Source organism: Calypte anna, chromosome 20 (genome assembly GCF_003957555.1).
Source record: "Calypte anna isolate BGI_N300 chromosome 20, bCalAnn1_v1.p, whole genome shotgun sequence".
Classification (NCBI taxonomy): Eukaryota; Metazoa; Chordata; class Aves; order Apodiformes; family Trochilidae; genus Calypte; species Calypte anna.
In genome coordinates this window covers 11,993,812-12,009,781 of record NC_044265.1, presented here as the reverse complement: position 1 = coordinate 12,009,781, position 15,970 = coordinate 11,993,812, and the positions used below count along the sequence as shown (strand labels likewise).

Sequence of the window (15,970 nt, the reverse complement as noted above, 5' to 3'; positions counted from 1 at the left end):
TGGAGGAGGCTGGGGGCTCTCAGGCATGAATCCTGCCCATGCAGACACGCTGCAGGGATTTGTCTCTCCAAGTGTGATTACCCTCTGGAAAGTGACTTGCCATTACTATTTTGTGGGATTCTGGGCTTGTAAGCACTGGGTTACCTTGTAGGATAAAAAAAAAAAAAAAAAAGAAAAAGAAAAAAAAGCTCAAAAAAACAAAACAAAAAAAAATTGAAAAACTCCCAACATGACAGAAATAAAGGGGTTTAATTTCTTAATTTCTTCCTTTCTTCCTTATCTTTGCTTGCTCTTTTCCAACCAGTAAGCTCACCCAAGGCTCTGGGGGGGAAGCAAGAGCTGTAGCTCATCCCATCAGGTGGGACACAGCAATGGCAAAGCTCCCACCCCAGGATCACTGCTGGGGGGGCTGTGTGTAGCTAGCAGGAGCAAAATGTAGTAAGAGGCAGACTTCAGCCCTAAAGTTGTTAGAACTGAGGGTGAACATCCATATCTGTGGGGTGGGAGCTGTTTGAAGTCATGTCTGGTGTGTGACCACACTGGAATCTGATGGGATTCAAGAGTGGGATGTGGCAGGGACCAGCTCACCCTGTGGTCCTTGTTCCCAAGGCTGGCTGCTGATTAACACATAACCAGGGCAAACATTGACATTTAGGTTGCTCAGGGGTGGTGTTTAGCTCCTCTAAATGACAACTTTCTATGGTCTTGCCTCAGGTCCTCAAGCCCTTTGGGATCCTTGCAGCTCCCAGCATCCTGCTGAGCCCCTGAGCTGCTCTGAGAACAAGTCCTGCCCCACCAGCACTGAGGACCGTGCTCAGCATCCCCCAATTCCTGTTTCCAGCCTGGCCACTTCAGGAAACAAAGTCCCATCGTGCAGCATTGCCTACAAGTGAAATTCAGGCAACGTAAGCAAAGAACTCGGCAGGAGTCATTTTCAGCCACCAAGTTGTGTGCACTTGTGTGTTTTTTCAGGATTGCATACAGCATCCTCCTTGCTCACAGGATATATTCATTTCTTAACTCACATCTGATGTGGTCCCTGCTCCTTGCTGCCCTGCCCAGGGTGTGGGGTCAGCAGGAGAGGCCACTTGATGGTGTCCATTCCTCTGGTCCTGTGCAGGCAGCACTTGCTCTTTGAGGCTTCAGCCTCCCACTCCCAGTGAACTATAAAACCAATTTTCAAATGACATTTCACGAATTAAATGCAATGCCCACTGCAATCACACCTTGTTGGGCTGCTGAGGAGGCAAATTCCAGCCTGGAATTTGTTACCTGGCCAGACCATTCGTCACTGCACAAGATGCAAAAAAACTTCCTTGCCTTCTAACCCCTCTGTACAAGGACAAGTTAGAAACAGGGACAGCCGAAGGGCAGCTCCTGCATTCCTCTGCCGGGATGTGTTTTTAACCTTGCTCCCAGTTCTTTGGAGTCGATGTTGTACTTTTGGAAGGCAGGGAAAGGCTGTTCTGGTACCAGCCCGGTGGTACCAGGGCTACCTTGGCTCCCTCCTTCCCCATCGTCTCAATGGGAGATCTCAAAAAAGGACAGCGAATAATTCAGCTGCTGCATGAGGAAACTGAGGCACGGAGAAGCCTGACAGGCACCAGGGAGTGGAGAAGGGACCGAATCCCTTGTGTCCCCAGGGAGCGGTACCGCGGTGCCGGCGGTTCGGCACCGGGATGGGCGCTGGGGGTGCAGCTGGCGGCTGCTGCCCTGCTCCCAGGAGCCGGGTTTCAAAGGCAATTAAGTGCCTAATGATGCAAGGAGACACTCGGTGGCATTTGCACGGGGAATGAGGTGCTTTACATGCCTCGGCACTTCTGGAAATCTGGCGAGGCATCCACCTGCAGCTGTCAGTGCCTGCGAAAAAGCCTGAAAAAGCCGGAGGTTTCCAAACTGCTGCCTGGGGGGATGCTCTGGGCTGGATAAAAGAGAGTTTTGGCTGCAGATGGGGATGCTCAGTGCAGGGGAGAGGGGTTGGGAGGCACCTCTTACTCAGCCAGACTCTTCTGTGAAACCCCCACTGCCCCAGGCTTCTCCCTGGCCACCAGCCACAGGGTCCCCAAGCTCAGCCCTGGCACACAAGACCTGTCACCACATCTGACCTGCTCTTCCAGCACTGCCTTTGGGTGAGTTTAATAGTTTTTCTGAGAAGGATTCAGCCCAGTCTCTGCCCCTTTTTACACAACCACTCCATACCTGCATCTGTCTGTGCTCATACCTTTCCTACCTCCAGGCACAATGTCCACTTCACTTTGAGGGGTGATATTTTTGTAATTATTGCAGGCAATGATCCCTGCTGGTACAGAAGGATGTCTGTACATCCTTCACGTCCTCAGAAGCTTCTTATTGGGATTACCAACACTGTGGCCAGCAATTTTGCCATAAACCCTCAAGAGACCCCAGCTGGAGTTTGGCTTAGATAAGGAATACTCACTGGGGATCAAATGGATCAGGAAGGTGACACATGAGGGTGTTTAATAAATGCTCTGGAGCTCATCCCCTTCCTGTCTGCTCCTGTATTCCAGGAGCAAGCATCATTTGGACCCTGCACCCAGCTTTGGAAAGGCTTTTTTGGCTTTGTAACCACCCCCTGTTCTTTCTCTGAACCCACCCACCAGACCTTGACCAAATCCTGCCTTGGTAGATCTTCCCCCAGACTCAGAGAGTGCTGGAATCTAGTAATTTTAGCATTAAAACAAATATTTCTAGGTGACTGTCTCCATAGGGAATTTATTCCAATGCTGTCTGGCAAAAAGTACAAAGTCACACCTCCCAGTACAGGGTTTCATTTCCATGTTCATGGAAAGCAGGCAGAGAAATCGAGTGGCAAAGCAATCCATAAGGCAGAGTGCTTCTCCTCATCTTCTTTCAGAGGGTTTTATTCAGCTCAGGATTTCTGTATAATACAGTGATGAATGAAATACCTGGGAACAGAGTGAAGCAGTGTTATTTATGGAGAGCAGGGGAAGCATCCCATTTCATAGCACACAGAATTTTGAGATTAAAAGGAGATTCCCCTCAGATCATTTCAGTCAAACTTCAAAAAAAAGTTTTGTGTAAAAGTAGCACTGGCTTGGTCTTCCCTCATGTCTTCCATCCCTTTGTAAAGTCAAGGACTGGAAGATGATAAAGTCAGACTGAGCGCCTGAGTCTTCCTCTCCCCTAAAAATATTCACTCATCAGTGAGGCTTAATTGTCCATAAAATCACATTCCACCATATTTATAACTAAACTGAGCAAAGAACCAGCCTTTATCACAGCTCAGTAGTTTGGTGAGCCCTGGTACCTTCATTTCTGTCATAGCTCCAAAGAGAATTTGAGCTGTGGCTGCAAGGGTGCTGTGGTTGGGGTAGGTATTTGCCTTTCAGAACTCCCCAACTGACTCCAGATTCATTAGGACCCTTGGAAACCTTCTAAAAATCTGAGCTGGGTGATGCCAGCTGATTTTGGTGGCACAAGCTTTGGTACCTTGCTGAATTGGGGCCCCCACCTGGCAGATCTTTATTTAGAAAGCACCTCATGCTTGCAAAGAGAAACCTTTGTTGTTGTTATTGTTGTTGTTGAAAGTGGTTTATTTGCTATTAAATTCACAGCCTGGCTGAGATTGCCCTTTTGTGTTGTTAGTTACAAAGATAATGGAGGATTAAAATGCTGACAAGTGTGTAGAGAGGAAAATGATTTGGTCACCTCTCAGAGATCCAGCATCTGGAGTCAACCCCACATCCCTGGATGCTCCCAGGCAATTCCTGCTTTCCTCCCAGAGCTTCTGACAAATGGGTCTGCTGCTCTTCTGCTTTGAATTGTCAAATGCAAAAGATTCCTTGAGAAGTGGTTTCCCTCCTTTGTCCTTTCTTCCAGCTTTTCTTTGATCAGTCTGGAGTATTCCCCTGGGGAAAAACCCAAGTACTTTTGTAGCATGAAGTTTCCCCAAGGCTTGTAGGAAACAGTAGGATGAGAGGGGGCTTATGAAATAGAATTTATCCTAAAAATACCCCAAAGGACTTTAAGTATATCTTGAATTCAAGAGTTTTACACGTGTGGGGTCAGATCTGGTTTAGCAGGGGTTTACTGGTATTCCCCCCAGCTGGGCCAAGAGCCCATTAGGTGGGGGGAAGGAGCTCTCCTTGGGGCCAGCCATGGCCTTCCCTCTGCCACCTCCAACTCTTGTAAAAACAAACACAGGCTCCCTAAGTGCAATTAGCATCTGAGGAATGCCAAGAGAGGGAGATTAATCATTCATAAACTAAACAAATACTGTCCTGATCCCATTAGCCAATAGACAGTCCCTCCCGTTAATTTACTTCTGTTTGAGGTGTATCTATTAACCCCTCTTAATCAGCTATTATTCTAGTTAAACTCTTAGCTGGGCTTGGTTATCAGAGGAAGGTACCCTTCTGACATAAGATCAAATTAAGATTATGGAACAAACTTCTCAGGAATGAAGAGCCTTGCATTCATAATTGAGTTATAACCTAATTAAAAGAAAAAAAGAGGGACGCTTCCCAAGGAGGGCCCTGCCAGCGCTGCTTCTCCTGAGCATCCTCTTCCCTCCTCTGAGGTCCCTCTGCTGAATTTTGTCAGCTTAAACTCAACCAGACAGGTGTCATCATCATCTGCCTTAATGTACTCACCCCCTGACACGCTCAGCTTTTCCCCATGTCTTCCTTTGTCCCTGTGACAGAGTTGAAAATCTAATTTTTTCTTAAAATGTCAGAGAGGCACCTGAAGTTAATACACTTACCAGTTTGCAGCCCTCCGTTTCAAGTCAATTACTGGTGGGGGATTTGCATGCCCTGGCAGCCTGGCTGCCTGCTGTGGGACAGGTTCCCCTTGCTGCCTCATTTAGGGAGGATGCTGTCCAGGGAAAAAGGAATATTTTAGCTTAGTGATGGCAGTGGATGACATCTTCAGGTTTCTGAGGTCATCTTCAGTGAGCAGCAGCTTTTCTGCCCACATCCCTGAGCAGGAGGCTGCTGGGATAAACCGGGATAAAGTGGGAGAAGTGTGTGTCCTGGGTCTGCTGCTGGGATCTGGGGTGCTGGCACTTGTAGGACTGATGGAGCAGCCAGGCTGAGCAGAGCAGGAGCATCTCCTGCCTTGGGATCACTGCTCTGCATTTAATGCCATGGAGTGAGGGGCCCTTCCTGGAAGCCTGGGGGGCCAGCTCTCCTCCAGGGTTGGCATCACTTACCCTGGAAGTGAAAGGTGAGAGGAGAATGTTTGCTCCTGGGTCAGCACAAAGGCATCGCCCACCCAGCACCCAAGTTCTCAGCTTTCGGGTGGAGAGCAGAGCTGGCTTTGCCTCTGGGGGCAGCCCCAAAGGAGCTGGATCCGGGGGCTGAACCCCTCAGGAGGGCAGCCCTGTGGCTGTGGAGGCAAGGGAGTCTTGACAAGTAACAAGGAATTTTGACAAAATGACTCAGTCCTACCTTAAAAACCAGAGCAGCTCACATGGATTTCAGTTTCCTCCAAGCCGGACCCAAACTGCAAGAAAAATTTGCAACTTAAGCCTGAAAATCTTGGTGCACATCATCTCTGGTGTCATCCTGGTGCCTCCACACCTGGGACCATTTCCAGGAGGGCTCCAGGCAATGACCCCCAACCAGGGAAAGGAGGAAAGTCTCACCTGAGCCCCCCAGCTCCCAATTAGCACAAGGTAAATAACTCTCATTTTCCTCCTCTTGCTTCTTGGGCTGTGATGGCTGCTGAGGCTTGTGAGAGGAGAGCCCTCCCTGGTGCTTCAGTGCATAAATACTGCATCACCAGGGAGTCACTTGGATAAATTTAGGAGCTGCTTGAACTTTGCTTTCAGGCGCCTGCGTGTTGCTGTCCCTTGGAGTTGCCCGATGTGTTTGTCACAGCCCAACCTGCAGTTCATTAGAGGTACAGAAGCAGCTAATTATTCCCAGAAAAGGGAGTAGAATTTTTTATGCATAAAAATATTAACTAACTGCAAAGTTCCCAGATCTATGAGGAGGCTGCAGGGCAAATGCTTCCCTGCTTGAGGGCTATGTACAAGCAGGAAACAAATAATATCTATATTTAACCCAGTGCTGTGGGCAGGGGGGCTGCATGCTGAGGACAGAAGCATCTGGGGAGCATTTTTGTGGAGATGGGGGGTCCCTTCCCAATGCTCTGGAGCTGCCATGCACTGCAGTGCTCCAGCTTGGAGTTTGCAGTGAAGCCCCCAGCAATGGAGCCTCAAGCTCTATGCCAAGCAACCCTGAGAAGGTCCGTGCTGAATTTCATGGATATTGGCCCAAACATTGCCTTCTTCCAGCAGCTCTCCCAGGTGCAAGAAGGACAAACCTTGCAGCCCCCTGCAACCCCCTCTGAAAGGGTACTGGGGAAGCCCTCGCAGAGACACCACAGGGCTGGTGCTCCAGGGTTTGATCCGTGGATGTTCATTTCAAAGATGCAGATCAGCAGCAGTGGTCCTCCTGCTCTGACAGATACTCATTTCAGAGTTCACCAGCGTGCTTTGGAGACATAAAAATCAATAGAACAGAGGGAACAATAAAGTTTCATTGTTCAGTAATGAGGTAGACAGCATCTATCACAAAGTCTGAAAGTGCTGCTCACTGCAGGATTCTTCTTCGCTGTCTCCTCCTGGCTGGAGATAAAGAGCTTCTGGCACTGGAGCTGGACTTGAGCTAAAGAAGAGCTGGATTGAGCTGGGAGAAATCTGAGTTCTGGAAGATGAGCATCCCACCATGACCAGACTTCACCACTTCTGACTGGAGGAGGGATTGTAGTAGCAGCATCCCAGCACTTCCAACTCAAGAGCTTGCGGTGGTTGCTGAGTCCCAGAGCTTGACCTCCAAAGGCTCCAGGAGTTCGTGCAGTCCTTGAGTCTTTTCCCTACAGACTGAAGGAGTGGATGAGGATGGCCCCATCATCACTGCAGTGTGACAGTCAGCTCTATCCATGCCTGGTGCCAAGGGACTGGGAAGGGTGGGAAGCTGTGGCTGTCTGGGGAGAAGGGAGGACATCAGAGAAGCCACCTCAAACCCTTCAGCTCTAAGGATGGTAATGCAAGGGATGAAAATTTAAAACCATTTTTGAGCAAAAAAGAGATGGGGGGAAAGGGTGATGTTTTCAGAGTGGTGATGGAGGGATGGCTGGAGACTGGGAGGCTCAGAGAGGGAGAAAAACCTGAGACAGGTCAGCAGTGGTGCTGGACCAACTGCCTGCAAAGGGATGGTGAAGGAAACACAGAGAAAATGAACAAACTCAAGACTGACAGCAGAAACTGAATTTGTCATGAGATGCAAAACCCCAGGTGCTGATGCAGAAGTCTCCACTTGACATCATTTGAGGTCCATGGGATGCCTGGGTGGTATTTTGGGACACAATGGGAGGCTGGGACAGCAAGGCAGGCTCAGGCTCTCAGCCCCTACGGGTCTCCCACTGCCCTCCCATCTTCAGAAAAATGTTCTCTTCCTTATATCCACAGCAGCTTTTAAAAAAGTTATACTTCATTTAGTATTAATTTAAAATAACTTTAAATCACCTCTTTGGGGGGGGGGGTGTTCCTCCCCTCACCCCCTTACTTCTTCTGCTGAAGAAGGGGAAAGGAGCTGCTGGCTGTGTGGAATTGTTTGTGCTTTATCCCAAAAAACCTTTAAAACCTGAGACAAGGCACATGCTGCAACACCCAAGGGAACCCAGGCTTGCCTCTTCTCAGTGCCCAACTCCCTTGTACTGTCACGCTAGCAGGCAGAAATATGCAGTCACCCTTGCTGCATATTCTGGCAGAGTTATTGTCAACTTATTATTTTTTGACTCCAAGCCAAAGATGAAGGGCATTTGCATCTTGCAATTTTGCTGTTTGCTTGTCTTGCTTATGTTGCTGGAAATGACCTACAAGGAGTCAACAGCAGGCAGCTAGGACAACATGGGAGTGGAAAAAGATGAAGCTGGGAAGTTCATCTCTCACCCTAAAGCATCCCACAATATTTAGTCGGCGGGAAGGGAGCAATTAAGAAGCACATGGATGTTTCTTTTATGGATTTATTCCAGATTTGCAGGGGGTTCTGTCATGAGAAAGCACAAATGGGATTTGGATTCCTCTCTGAAATAAAAAAACTAAAAAAAAAACTACAATTAAAAGAAATATAGCACCCAGATGCTACACTTGTACCTGGAGATGGCTCTCATTAGCAGCCATGCAGCCATTGCAGAGAAAGGAGCCACCTCACTCACCTTTCCTTTGTTTTATGTTATCTTAACAAAATTATTTTGCATTTTAAACTCTGAGGCTACTTTCCTGGAGGGCAGCAGAATTTACATAGGTGTGATAATGAAACTGCATAAATGTCATTTACTGGAAGTCTCACTCTGTCATGTAACAAAGAAAAGGTGAGGATTTATATGAAATTCTGCCTCTCACCCCCCAAAAAAAATATCTTCTGAGAATATCTTCTTAAAGTCAGGTTTGCATAATTGCTCTGTACATCTGACAGGGCTGGAATATAGTTTTTCTTTTAGGTGTCAAAGCCTCAGCATTGACTGGGGGAGCCGTGTGCTCTGCAGTCTTTGGTGCAATGCCTGGTGCATTACGCTCACATGGTGAGACACCTCCTCAGTGCTTATGAAATGGTTAATTTTCAAAGATAAGAAGAGTTGCTGTACAGCAATCAAATGGAAGCTAACGCACACCTAAGACTGCAGGCAGCAGCTCTCTGAGCTGTGAAGAGTGAAAAGACATAAAAGAAAACCTGAATTTTAGCGAGGTGAAGAAAATGCCCTCCGTCCACACACACACCTCTCTGCTCTGATGACAGGAAAACTTTACACACAGGGCTGTGTTGGGCCACGCTCTTCCAAGCCTGATCACAGGCACCACAGCACCTGCAAAAGAAAGAGGAAAAAAGAAAAAGAGGAGGAAAAAAAAACCCCAAACCACTGGCTTTGCAAAGGGGGGGCTCCTGTCTCACCTTGTCTCTTTCCTGGGAACAATCTTATCAAAGTCCCTGGGGTTATTTGCCTGCATGCAGGCAGCAGGACTTGATGGAGGAGGAGAGCAATCAGGACAGGCAGCCTGCAAATAACACGGGTGCAGGACGTATCAGGACCCAGCCTTGTCTCACTGCACGATTTGGATGCAATTGGAGCCCCTGGTAGGGGTGCACAGCACCTCTAACGTCATTTACTCTGTTGGGTTTAGGTGCTCTGCTGAAAGCAAAAGCAGAATCCAAGCCTTGCAAACACTCTAACCCCCTGGTACCAGCAAATCTCTCCTTGAAATGTCTTCACTCATCAAAGGCTCGTTGCCAAGTGGCTATGGTTGTCCCCTCCTGCCAAAGCCACTGATGTCTTGGTGACCTGTGTCTCAAGGTCACAGTTTTATGAACTTGGCAAATGAATTTCTTACTCCTTTTAACCACCCTTCTAGGTGAAACCCCTGGAAGAGAGCCTTACACTGAGGCTGCCTTTTGGGTTTGATCTGGAGGATTTTCAGCTTGGATCACTTTGCTCAAGGTATTCTTGCTGGGAAGCATCTTACTGGGTCACATCATTTCCAGGGCAGGTTCCATCCTCTGTTCCAGGTCTGAAAATAACTGGGAGCAGCATGGAGTGAGAGACTGCTAAACAAGGCTCTCACACTTAATTTTCCTCAGGCAAAATAAAATAAAAGTTCATGTAGTTTGTAATTACCAAGCACAACATCCAGAGAGCTGCTTGGGCAGATTCCCCCAGCCACTGTGGAGGTTAAAGACCTCCATGGGAGGCACAGCCGAAGTGCTTTTAGTCCTCTTCTTCTGCAAATAACTCTGTTTCCTCCACGACTGTTTCTTTCTGAGGTGAGAAATTATCAACTGAAGAGAGAAAGCTGCTGTAGTGTGAAGCAAGGCCAAGCTGCAAGGGGCAGGAGGGGTTCCTTCCACCCCCTGGACCTCCCCTGCTGATGTCAACCAATGCTCCCTGCAGCTAAACTGGTTCTAAAGACAGGAAAGCCCCAAAAGGGGGACAAAAGTGAGGGCACCCAATGTGTTTGGCTCCTTTGGAGTCAATAAGAAGCAAAAATGACTGCTCCACTCAAGGGCAAAGGATGCTGAGGCATCCCAAAGGCTGAAGCTGCTTTACATTCCCTGTATGCAGCCACAGCTGCCTCCAAAGGGTGTCCCACCCCCCTGCTGATGACAGCATGGTCACACAAGGGTCATTTGAAAACACAGCCTCTGCAAGAGCCCCTTCCAAAAATAGTGAGGCAGAGGGAGTTCCAGTTCCACACGGGAGAGAAGTCCCTGGGTGGCTCCTGGGGGGAGAGGGACCCGGGCTGGCTTTGCAGGCAGCCCCTGGATGCCCATCACTGACTCAGCAACTCCAGACAGCATAAAAAAAAAAATTATTCCAGGAGGTTAAATTGATTGCCAAGGAGGTCCTGCAAACTTGACAGCCTCTGAGCAGCTCAACTTCATTTAAGCTATTTCAAGGCAATTCCAGGAGGGCAAAGAGGAGAGCGGCACAGGGAGCCACCGCCCGCCAGCCTGCTCTTAAAGAGCACAGCTGCATTTTCCCAGGTCGTTTCATTTGCTGCTTCTTCTTTGAGGGATAAAATTTCTTGTGGATAAGAAACTTTTTATTTTTTTCCCTTTTTTTTCCTTTTTCTTTTTAATGCACGGGTGGTAGTAGAGCAGAGCAGGAGCTCTGCATTGACGAGGCAGGAGCATCACTGGGTGACTGCGTTTCAGACCCCATCAGGAGATCCCAGCAGTGCTACTCTGAACTATTGCACTGTTGGATACCAAACAAATTACCTGAGTGGCTGCTCTGAGGCACTTGGGCTGTAGAGGAAGCAGATGATGTACTAGTTGCCAGATATTTTCATAAGTAAGAGATAAGAGAGGCTGGAGGAGGGCAGATCGATGCCTTTTTTAGATCTATGGTGCTTGAGGCATCTGTCAATGCTGGAGAGTAAATATTTACTTTCCAACATAAAGTCCATATAATCACTTTTCTATCAGTCACTTGCTGCTTCTGTTTCTTACTACAATGTTGATATTTGCATTAGCTACTTAGCACTGCCTATAAGATTCATACACTTATCAACTGCACTCAGACTTCAGCTGAAAATCCCCGGGTCCTGTCCCACAGCTGCTCTGTTGCTGATGGCCACTGAACAAAAAAATTAAGATGTTTCCCCCAGAAAGAGCAGACAGAGATAAAGACTGAGCTATGGCCTGCAGGTTAAAATAATAGGCTCTGCTGTGCTCTTTAAACTGAGTCCCATCAGATCCACAGTGTGCAGATGTAGGCAAGGGACAGAAAACAAGACAGAGTGAGGAAAACTAAAATTTGGAGAAAGAAAGTGTTCTGAAGCCCTTTTTATTGATGGGGGAACAGAGGCACAGAAATGTTGACCTTGCTCAAGGTCAGATGCAGAATTTGTCAGTGGATCAGGAGCTGAACCCAGATCTAGAAACTGCAGGCTCAGTAAAAGGCCGTGGGGTGATTTCTGCTCCTTGCACATTCAGAACTGGCAGGAATCACTTGTGCAAATGCATAAATGCAGATGGAGAAGTTGTTTGACCTGAGCAATACCCAGAGCTCAATGCAGTTCTGGTGTGGATGGGGAGAGGGAACTGTACTGAGCCCTGGACTCTGAAGGGACATCGTAGCTGCGTGTCACTACTGAAAAGAAAAGCCAAACCAAAAGCTTCAGAAATCACCTCAGATACCACACAAGAAGTCTTGAACAGCAGCTGCCATGTCAAGCATCAGATGTGGCTCAGATGTCTGCAAGTACAGAGAAGCCCAAGAACTGGGGGCAAGCTGGGAGCAGTGAGGTGGCACAGGTGTCCCCCCAGGTACCCCCAACCCATGGGACATCACCTTTCCATTCCTGTGCAAAGGTTTCTCCTCAGCATTTGGAATAGATCAAGTGACCCTTGGTGTCTGGTGTTTTTTAGTACAGGGTTTTGCTCTGGCAGAGCAGCAGCATTTGCACCAGCTCTGGAAGCCTCTGGTGCAAGATTCATGAGGCCCCTGTGCCTCAAGGCTTTTCTCCTCATTTTTGACAGCACAGAGGAGAGGTAGAGCTGTGGGCTGGAGGGAGGGTGCTGCTGGGGAAGCCTCAGCACAGCTCTGCCTTGCTCACTGCCACCCTGCAGGGCTCAGTGCCCGGGGAGCTCCCGCAGCATCACCCGGACAGCGGGGCTGGGGACCTGGGAGAGGCAAAACCCTGCCCAGACTGAAGGGTGAGACCAGTTCTCGAACTTGTGGAAAAAAAACCAACCCCAAAACCTCAGCAAACAAATAAACATAGTTTATGGCTTAAGAAGGCCCCACATTAAGCTTTGCCGGGGCATTAATCTCAGCTTGCGTTTTGCCTGGCAGACGGAACGCTAAAGGCCAGGTTCTGGCAGACTTATTCCTGCTTTCTCCCACCTTTATTAGCACTAATTCAAACTGATGGAGCTCTTCAAACAAAAAAGCTGCTTCTCGGTGTGCAGGTGGCAGGGGGTGGCCTGAGGATCAGCCTTTCATGCCTGCCCACTGCTCTCCTCTCTTCCCTCTGTCCCCCCACCCTTCCTGCGGCAAGTGGTCAGCGTTCTCACCGCCCCGCCGTGTTGACATGCCTGAAATATCTCTGCTTCACTGCCTCTGCTCTTGGAAGTCTTTTGCTGCTCTCTCACCTCTCCATGAGAGAGACACATTCATCTGTCAGCTTATCGGAAGAATTTCCAACAATCTGTGGCAATGCTACAAGTCTCAATCTTGCTGTAAGTACCTAAAGCCAATTAGCATACAAGTGCACCAGTGGCCTCAGGGTGCCTTTTTTTCCTACATTATCTTTCTTTTTTTTTCCCTTTCCTTTTTTTTCCCCTTCCCTTTTTCTTTCCTTTTTTTTCTTTTCCCTTTTTTTTTTTTCTTTTTTTTTTCTTTTTTTTTTTCTCCCAGGACTGATGGCAAATAGAAGCACACAGCAGCATCTGCCCAGCATAGATGGGGCATGAGAGAATATCCATACGGATCAACAAGGACTCATCTTCTAATAAATTCCTCACTTCCTGCCAGCCCCGCACAGCCGCAGGGATGCGGGGAATCCCCCTGCCCTGGGCCAGAGGGATGTGGAGTGCTGGAGGGATGCAGCAGATCCCACTGACCAGTGCCAGAGGGATGCAGGGGCCGGCTCGGTCCCTCAGCCTGGTGCCAGAGGGATGCAGGGGACCAGGGGGATCCCCCCTTCCCGGGGCCGGAGTGATGCGGGGTGCCGGAGGGGTCTCGTTGTCCGGGTCCGGAGGGATGCGGGATGCCGGGGGGATGCGGTGTGTCCCGTTTGCCGGGGCCGGAGCGGCTGGAGCTGCTGTTTCCCGCGAGTGCCCTCTCCTGGAAAAGGTCTCCTCTCCACGCGTGTCCCCTCTGCTCCTCTCGCTAGAGCGGGATGTCAAACACCTGGGTGAGGAGCAGTGATGTTTGATGGATCATCCCCCTCCCTGTTTCTTCTGGCCCGTGAGTGCACAGCTTGAAGCCAGAATTATTTTTTTTTTTCCCAGACTTACCCTTACTTTTTTTTTGGGACATAAATAAATCCTTTTGGCTTTCTCCTGGCTTTCTCCTTCCAGCCCAGCCCGAGGTCTGTTTCAGCAGGGTTGTCCTTGTCCGTGTGTTGTCAGCTGGGTGATGGCCACGGGTTCTTCTGACAAACCTTGTCCTTCTTGTCACACATCCTAGCACATCCTATGCACCCTCAAGGAAAAGGGACACTTCCCTCCTGTGTTCCTGGGTACTTCATTTGGAGCAGATCCACACCTTTTCCAAAGGTTGGATCTAAAGAGCCAAAGCTGCTGCAGCGTAGCTGGCTCACAGCCCCACTTGGGTGTTTCTCTTCCTTCTGGGGATGTTTCTCATCCTCATCTGAACAGGAAGCTCTGACTCCAGTGTTGCTCCTGGAGTTTGTTCCATAGGGATGGGGATTGCTCTCACCTCAGATTTACAGGATCAGGACACAGCCCTGCACCTCTTCCCCACAGCATCCTCCCCCTTCCCATCCATGCCACTGGCTAAAGCACCCCAGGCCAATGATTTGTCAAAAAAAAACCCCCATTTTCTTTGAAACTGGGGCAGAAGCAGCTTCCCCATCCTTCCAGCAACAGTTATTCTTCCAAGCAATTAAAACACCCAGCGAACCAGTGGCTGGTGGGAGGCAAAGGTCCTTCCCACTGTGAGATCCCAGCAGATGAACCAGTTAAGAGGAACTCAGGCCAATTTATATTTCTTGATAGATAATGATGGGACTTCTCACCAGGGATCTGTAATTTTCTATTGATGAAAACCTGCCTTTTCTGATTTGTGGGGTTATCTGTCATTCTCAACTTCAGGGCTCTTGCCAAATCCGCAGGCAGCCCCGTGAAAGTGCCGTGTCCCACATGAGCCATGGATTTTAATCTGAAGTAGTTTTCTTTGCCCTGGAACCAGGCAGGGTTCTCCATGCTGACAACCCATAAAAGACCTAATGACCCATCTGAGGAACGTTAACTGGCACGGTGGCTATTCCAGGCAGAGTATTTGTTGGATTTTTTTATCCCCTTCTGCTTGGGAGTTTAATTTCTGGAGAGGATCTTTGGGGGTGAGTTGGATCTTCAAAGCCTTTTAGTGCTGAAGAATTAAAAATCAGGCTGAAACCTGGCTGAGCCTTTAAACTGAAAAGCCTGATTTGTCAAGCCAAGCTTTGTTAGAGCTGCAGTGTAGAGAAACAAGATAAACCAGGTGCCTCGAGTTGCCAAAGAGTGGGTGTGAGTCCACCTGTACCTGGTTAGGGCAGGCCCCCTATTACCAGGGGGCCAATAAAGGTGGGACACACACCCACAGAAGGCACCTCAGCTCACTCTGGTGCGAGGCATGGAGAGGCCAGCAGCTCGTCGATCCTCTGGAGCAAGAAAGGCTCTTCCTGCTACACTTCTACCCTGGAAGCGCTGTGTGGTGGCTGGAGTCCTGGAAGAGACCAGCAGCTTGTCGAGCTTCAGGAGCAAGAATGGCTCTTCCTGCTACACTGCAGTCCAGCAGGATCAGCAGCTTACCTGCACTCCCAAAATCTCATTTTTCAGGCAAAAGCCCATGTTTACTTTCACCAAGAGCTTGCAAAAGTGATAGCTAATTTGAAGGAATCTTTGTCTCCTAACTTAATTGGCTCCACTTATAATTAAGTGTCATCTAAAAGAAAACTATTGATGCCCTGCTGGATTTTTGTGATCTGTAGTTACCCTTTGTGTTTAACTGGGAATTATGATCCCAGGTCCCACCTTATTCACTCCCTGGGAAATGACTGGAAATAAAATAATTAAAAAAAAAAATTAAAAAAAATAATCTTTTGAGGTCAGAGCCTTTCTGCTGGGGATGTAGCTGGGACTGGGGTGATCTCCACCTCCATCTGCTCCTGGCCACCTCACCTGCAGGCAAGGGGCTTTCTGGGCACATATTTCCTCCCAGATCACCTGCCAAAGGGGTTTTTTACCAAAGTTTCCCACCAGAGAGGCAGAGAGGTCAGTGGTGGGCAGGGCAGGGTGAAGTGCTGGGTGTCCCAGCTGAGAACTGAGGAGATCATCTCAGGTGTGAGCAGCACCCCAGAGCTCTCAGCATTTTGCAGCCGAGCACCAAGATAAAAGCTTTTCACATCAATCCCTCAAGATCTTCCCTTGCTGCCTCTGAAACAGACTTAAAATCTATTGTGAGCTCTCCAGCCTTCAAGAATCCTGTTACGTATTGAAGAACTTCCTTTTTTTTTTTTTCCCCTTCTTTTTTTTTTCTTTTTTTTTTTTCCTTTTTTTTTTTTTACCCTTGGAGTGCCCTAATTATACAGTGCATTGATTTTACAATGCATTCATGGATTGATTGTGCTGCCATGCTCCTCCCACAGGAAACAGCTTGCACACGAGCACTTTTTGATCTCTCCAAAGTATTCCCTAAGGTGAATCAATGGCTCTTGCATCTTGTCTCTTGCTTTAGTCTAGGGGAAGCTGAA

General features: G+C 48.5%; 1 long non-coding RNA gene across 1 annotated transcript; it reads right to left on the bottom strand.

The window, feature by feature from the left end:
• Positions 1-2,757: 2,757 nt before the first annotated feature.
• LOC115599443 lies at positions 2,758-5,486 on the bottom strand. Its single transcript, XR_003988430.1, has 4 exons — positions 5,433-5,486; positions 4,745-4,857; positions 3,691-3,890; positions 2,758-2,927 (listed from the first exon to the last, which is right to left on the bottom strand). It is a non-coding gene; the product is annotated as an uncharacterized LOC115599443 (long non-coding RNA).
• Between the last annotated feature and the right edge of the window lie 10,484 nt (positions 5,487-15,970).